This window comes from Artibeus jamaicensis, unplaced genomic scaffold (genome assembly GCF_021234435.1).
Source record: "Artibeus jamaicensis isolate MK-2021 breed Jamaican fruit bat unplaced genomic scaffold, CSHL_Jam_final scaffold_3151, whole genome shotgun sequence".
Lineage (NCBI taxonomy): Eukaryota > Metazoa > Chordata > Mammalia > Chiroptera > Phyllostomidae > Artibeus > Artibeus jamaicensis.
Genome location: NW_026522037.1, coordinates 6,612,636 through 6,618,635, shown reverse-complemented (window position 1 = coordinate 6,618,635; position 6,000 = coordinate 6,612,636). Strand labels below are relative to the sequence as shown.

General features: G+C 54.7%; 1 protein-coding gene across 1 annotated transcript in view; it reads left to right on the top strand.

Moving 5' to 3' along the window:
• The first annotated feature begins 251 nt into the window (after nt 1–251).
• Nucleotides 252–6,000, top strand: part of KCNIP1 (potassium voltage-gated channel interacting protein 1) — a 245,128-nt gene continuing 239,379 nt past the window's right edge. Inside the window, exon 1 of the mRNA XM_037127902.2 lies at nt 252–291. The gene's annotated coding sequence lies outside the window, so the exon portion shown is untranslated. The remainder of the gene's footprint in view (nt 292–6,000) is intronic.

The window sequence follows — 6,000 nt, the reverse complement described above, 5'->3', positions numbered from 1 at the left end:
TCATGGAGTTTCCTGCAGCCTCGGTTTCTCTGTCAGTACAGTGGAAAACCTTATTTAAACTCATTACCTACAGCGGGAGAGAGAGGGATGCCACTCTCGTGGGCCTTCTGCAGCCTCTCCCCCTGCCCATCACCTTCTCTCTCTCCCCTCACTCCAGGTGGGAAGATGAAGAGTGCACCTCCTGGTTAAAAAGTTTTCGCTTTGCGGAGACACAGTCAATTAAGACCCTGCCCTTCCCAGCTGGGGATGATGTGCATTTACACCGAGGAACACGCGCAGAGAGGCGTAGCTGTGCGTCTCTGAGGCCGGGGAAATTACAGCGGTAGGTGCAGGGGTGGCCGAGGTGCGGAGCCCGTGGGGGGCCCAGGCCGTGTGCGGCGACAAAGACGGGGCTCTGGAGGGGAGGGCGGGAAAGGCGAGGGTCGGAGGTTCCTCCTGACCTGAGATTAACCCACTCAGGTGTGCACAAGCCAAGAAACAGAGCCAGAAGCACGGAGGGAAACAGGGAGGCAGAAGTAGACACAGAGGCACAGGAGTGAGAGATGGGAGAGGAGAGGGGCCAAAAACCTTAATGGCCAAGGGCAAGGAAGAAGTGGGACAGTTCTTAGTATTTGGCAAAATCACAAGATTTGAAGGGAGGGAAGAGGGCTTAAGATTTCTTCACTGCACGTTGTGATTTCTGAGGAATTTTTCCTTATTTACTACTAAATAAAAGAGCCCCCGCCGCAGGGGACTGGCAGCCAGGGAAGGTTCCATGAGAACCAGGGCCAGCTACACAGCAGGTCCCGGCCTCCGTTCTGGACCTATAGGACATCTAGTACCTTCTGCATCTTTCCTGCAGTGCGGGGCCATCGAAAACTACAGTGGCCTAAACACTGAATCTTGTCCTAGAGCCCCAGGGCATGGCGTGATCTGTCTGGGTGCCTTGTGTCCCCCTGTCCGCTGGATAACTCTGTCCTACTGCTGTCCCCAAGCTAGAAATGGCATGTTGTGTTGGCAGGGGTTGGGGAGGAGGCGCGGGCAGTGAGGGCCCAGGATCATACAGCCCTGAATTGGAATCCTGCTTAGGAGATGTCTAGCTGAACCAAGTTTCCTAATCTCCAAGAGCCTCAGTTTTCCCATGGCCAATGGAAGCATTAAAGTCTCACAGGGTGGTTACAAGAATTGTTAATGCCGTTAGTATATTATTAAACAGGGAGATGCAGCAGAGTTTCTGCTCATAACTGACCTGTATGGAGCACGGCCCTGGCCCGTGATCCCAGCTGGTCCTCACATCACCATCAGGTGAGGGCCACAGACTCCCAGGCTTTTCCTTTGAAGAGGATGCTTAGAAAGACAAAGCAGAAAGTCACTGCTGAGAGAGTGGCCCCCAAGCCCCTTCCTGTTCGCAGCCACTATTATCATGTGTGACCAAGAAACATGAACTTCCTTTCCTCCCCTGACTGCGGATGTGCTGACCTTCTGTTTGGACCACCCATACCCAGTCCTGCGAGACCCAGAGAAGCAGCTCCATCCTGGTGGGGACTGGGGGAGGCACCTGAATCTGGTTCCCTCCGCTAAGAGCTGGCTGAAGCATCTCCACCAAAGTCATTTTCTCTCTGCGAGGCCTCTGATTGACTCCTTGTCTCTAACATGGAGATGCAGCTGACCCTAAGGGTCCTCCCGCCCAGACCCACTGCTGCGAGGATGGGGGGGGGGGGCGGAGGGCAGACGGTCTAGTTCGTTATCCAGAGAGAAGCCACAGCTTCAGCTCACAGGAGAAATGGAATTTTGTTCCTGTCTCTCAGCCCCAGCAGGAGCTGCCCCTTGGCCTTTGGAGGGAAGCCAGACCCAGGCCAGTCTGTGGCTGCCTCCAGACTTGGGTGGGGGAAGAATCGGGCCGCACAACCTTAACTTTTCTCAGGTCGGGGGCACAGGCCCCCACTCCACTGGGAAAGCAGTCACATTTCAGGATAAAATGCATGGGCCGAAGGCTCAGGCACATGGGGCGGTAAGTGCCTTTTCTGTCATTTACTGTGTGACCTTGGGCAAGCAGAGGTCTCTCTGAGAGTCCATTTCCCCATCTGTAACACGGGAGTCAAACCAGGGTGGAGGTGATAAGACTCAGAAAGCCTCTGGCCCAGCCTGCAGGGCACAGCAAACAGTTTATCTCTGACGCTGCTGCTTCTGCACCTTTGCAGGAGAGCCCAGGGCCTGTGCTCTCAGCTGACAGGGGGCCTCACCTGCTACCTCTGCTCACAATGGAACGTGAGACAGAACAGTGTTTGAAATACAACAGCTCTGTGCTGCTCCTGGATTTTCTATTTAAACGCACTGATTCCCTAATTACAATCTCAGCAAGAAAGAAATGACTGAGGAGCAGCAGGGGTTGTCAAGGAGCAATTAGTGGCAATTTCCTTTTTTCCAGTGGAAGCAAAGGGGGAGGAGGGAGGAGCCGGACACAGGAAGGAGCTCAGATTCCCTGCTCCTTCCCTTCATTAGGCTTAATGTTCCCTGCCCTAAAGTGTTGGGTGGCTGCCTCACAGGTGACTCAGCAAGTCCCGTGGAGGGTATGCCACAGGATGGCACTGGAGGGGCGGGGGACTGGCAGTGAATGGGTGAGTCCGGGACGCCCCCAGAGATGACAACTCTTTGGCATTTTCCTCTTCCTTGAAAAGCCAAATCAGCCTGCTCTCCCCTTCCCTCCCGGTTAATAGATAACCCTAGAGAACATAACGATTTGGAAGATCTTTTTTATTTATTTCCACAAATTTCCGAAAGTAGAAAGAACACTTGCACAGAATTACCCAGGGTGCTCGTCAATGGTTCAGGGACCACACCTTCCAGCAGATCTACAGAATCAGCATCTGCTCCTGTGGATGGGGCTAGCGACCTGGAAGATTGGGGTGGGGCCGGGGGACAGAAGGCTGAGAGGCCCTTCCGGGGGGGCTGTGAACTCCTCCAGCCCATCCTGTTTCCTCATGGCTGCAAGGTGCAAGGCTGGCCCCAGGTCCCACACTCAGGGATTGATCATTGTATCCTTGGTCAACTCATTTGTCACCCTGCCACTGCCAGTGGGCATAGGCTTTGGAAGTGAGTGTCAGATGCAAAAAAAAAAAAAAAAAAAAAAAGGATTCCTGGAGACTTGCCTTGTCCTCTGCATTACGACCCAAGACAGTACAGTGCTGTTTGCAGAAGGCCTCTGAGTAAGCAATTTCTGAGCTTTAAGAGCGAAGCTGAAGAAGCAGAGTGGGCTTGAAAACCTGGTTCCTACCACCGCTTCCCAGCAAAACAATGTTGGACGCCGGCGGCTCCTCTCTGTGGCTCACGGTCCTCAACCATAGACATAATGTAATAATGGAGCTGTCCTCCTGGGAGAATAACCTGAGACTAGGTGTAAGCACGTGCGCATGCACGCAGGCACGCATACAGCTCGCAGGTGCGAGCTGGTGAGCGGGTGCACGCAATGCACGTACACACACGCAAACGCACGCATGTGCGAGTACGCATGTGCAAGTAACGCACGCGGCGTGCGCCGCCCGGTGTCGGGCACATAGGAACTGCCAATTAGCTGCTATTGCTGAAAACTTACTATCTACTAAGCACAGTGCCGAGAGCCGTAGCTGGTCTCCCGTTTAATCCTCACCACCACCCTGCGTGGTAAGTACGCTTTCGTCCCGTTTTGCAGAGGAGGGGACTGAGACTCAGGGATGAAGTACCCGGGGCAAGGTTAAAGAAGCAGAAGGTTGGAGTCACTGGTTTATTAATAAAATATCGACCGCTGTCTGTGGGCCAGGCTCTATTCTAAGCACTGGGGGCTTTGTGGTGCACAACACAGACACGGCTTCTGGTCTCCCGGCAAACACGTCTCGCTGGGGGAGATTTTGAAACAAGATTGTCTGCCTCCGGAGCCCACAGGTCTGACCACCACTCGTACTGCCTCCTTGATAGGTACTGAGTCTTATCATCACCTTCAAGGATGCAGCCGGGCCTCTCCCAGCTCCTGTCCCTGGTCTGGGTTCCTGGGATTCTGTGCTTGGTGCAACTGGCTGAGAAGAGCTCTGGTGGGGGGCAGGCAGGGTGGGGGGGCACAGGTTAAGGGTGGGGGTCGCAAGGTCTCCCCAACTGTGAGTAGAAACAGTACTGATTTTACAGTCACATCTAGCCTCTGCAGCCTCTGATTCCTGAAAACATTTTCCACAGTCCTTTGGACCATCTGCGTCGCTGGTGGGGAGGGCTGCCTCTTCCAGGCCCCTGACCCACATCCTGTCTGGAGCAGAAGAAGGGAGGCTCTTGCTGCCCAGGTGGGGGGTAGGTGAGGAGTGGGAACTTGGGCTCCCTCTCGTGAGGGAGGGGGTGGTGCAGAGAACACCTGCATCCTAGGCACTGAGCAACCTCTGCAGGACTTCCTCTCCATCAGGAAGGAGGTGATGGGGTGGAGTGAGTCCTGGTCAAAAATGGCACCTAGCTCACTCTTCCAAGGTCCTTGCCACTGAACCTGGACTTCCCCCAGCTGTGCACGGGCAGATCCATGGGGTCTGGCCCCATGTAGCCCCCCTCAGCCTCTTCGCCATCCTTTCTTTGTCATACCCAGTGTACAGTTTCTCTTGCTGGGCCTGTTGGGTTGGGTTTGCCCCCTGGCCCTGCCTAGCTGGGGTCGTGAGGGGGTCATAGCAGAGATGGGTCCTAAGCCCCATTTCCAGGCTCAGCTTTGCCTCCTGGGAGCCACCCCTTAGTAATTTTTGAGCCACTCAAACTATTGCTGTGAGATGCCTAGACTCTGCTGAGTCAGCAGAAGCCCCAGCAGCAGTGGGGAGCAGACCCTGGCCGGTGTCGCTTTGAATGAGTCCAGTGACTCAGAGCTGCAGTCTGCTGGTCTGCAAACTGAAACAAAATGCCGAGGATAAAAGCGACAAAGATGGGAGAGCGCTTTGGAAAGTGTAGTGTACGTGCTGGTGTGATGTAGTATTTTTATTATGTTTGAGACCCAGAAGGGAGCTGAGACACTGCATCCTTTAAGACACTGAAGACATTTGCCAGAATGTCCCTCACCCTGTAGTGGCCCCTTCCTGTCCCATCTTTCTGCTGTTATGTAAGTGTGGTGGGGGAGGGGCGTTGATGGGGCGGGGCTTTGCCCAGCCACCCGGCCCTCTGAGCACCTGCCTGCACTAAATGAGGCCTTTTTAGGGACCTGCTTGGTTTCCTTCAGGCCGTGGTCCTGTTCTCATCAAGTCCATTTGAATTTGTATTCCAATCCCTTCTTTTCATTTTCACTGTTTTAAAAATCTGACAAGTCTTCTTGTGTGTAGCCACCCTCATGGGAGGTTAGAGGGGACAGGATTTGACGTCGCAGCCGCACAGACCACCTAACTGAATATTAGTCATGTGTCTTCCTGTGTCCTTGGGCCCCTTCCAATACCTCGAGGCCAGACGAGGAAACCAAGGCACAGACGGGGATGGGTCTGCTCACCACCGCTTCGCCCACAGGAATGTAAGGGTGATGCCCAAGTAACAGGAACTGCCCTCCTGCAGCAGAGAGATAACCTGGGGGGGGACGTGGGCAGGGGGTCCCATGCCTTTCCTGTCATTGACGCTAGCTGGAGGAAAATGGCACAACCTACCCACAGGGCCACAGGGTCCCCTCTGGCACGCCTGTTGCCTCTCAGTCTTCCTGGCACAAGCCGGCTTGGCACTGGAGTGACTTTCCTCTGAGAGTTGAGTTGGTTTCACCATCTGAGACACTGGGCACGGTGACGGGGGCGGTTTTTGCAGACCTGCAGTGAGCATTGCACCAGAGCACGGGCGGCAGCCCCCACCCGGCACCCCACTGCGGGCTCTGTGCAGACACCCCGCTGTCTCTCTCCCACCTGCCCATCGGTCGCCCTGACCTCCGCCGGCCCCTCCCAGCACTGATGTAATTACTGATGTGAGGATAAATATTTAAAGGGACTCTTACTTAAGCAGTAAATGCTTCCTCTCCAAGTCCCCTCCACCGCTGTCTCCAGATGGACTGCGAGAACA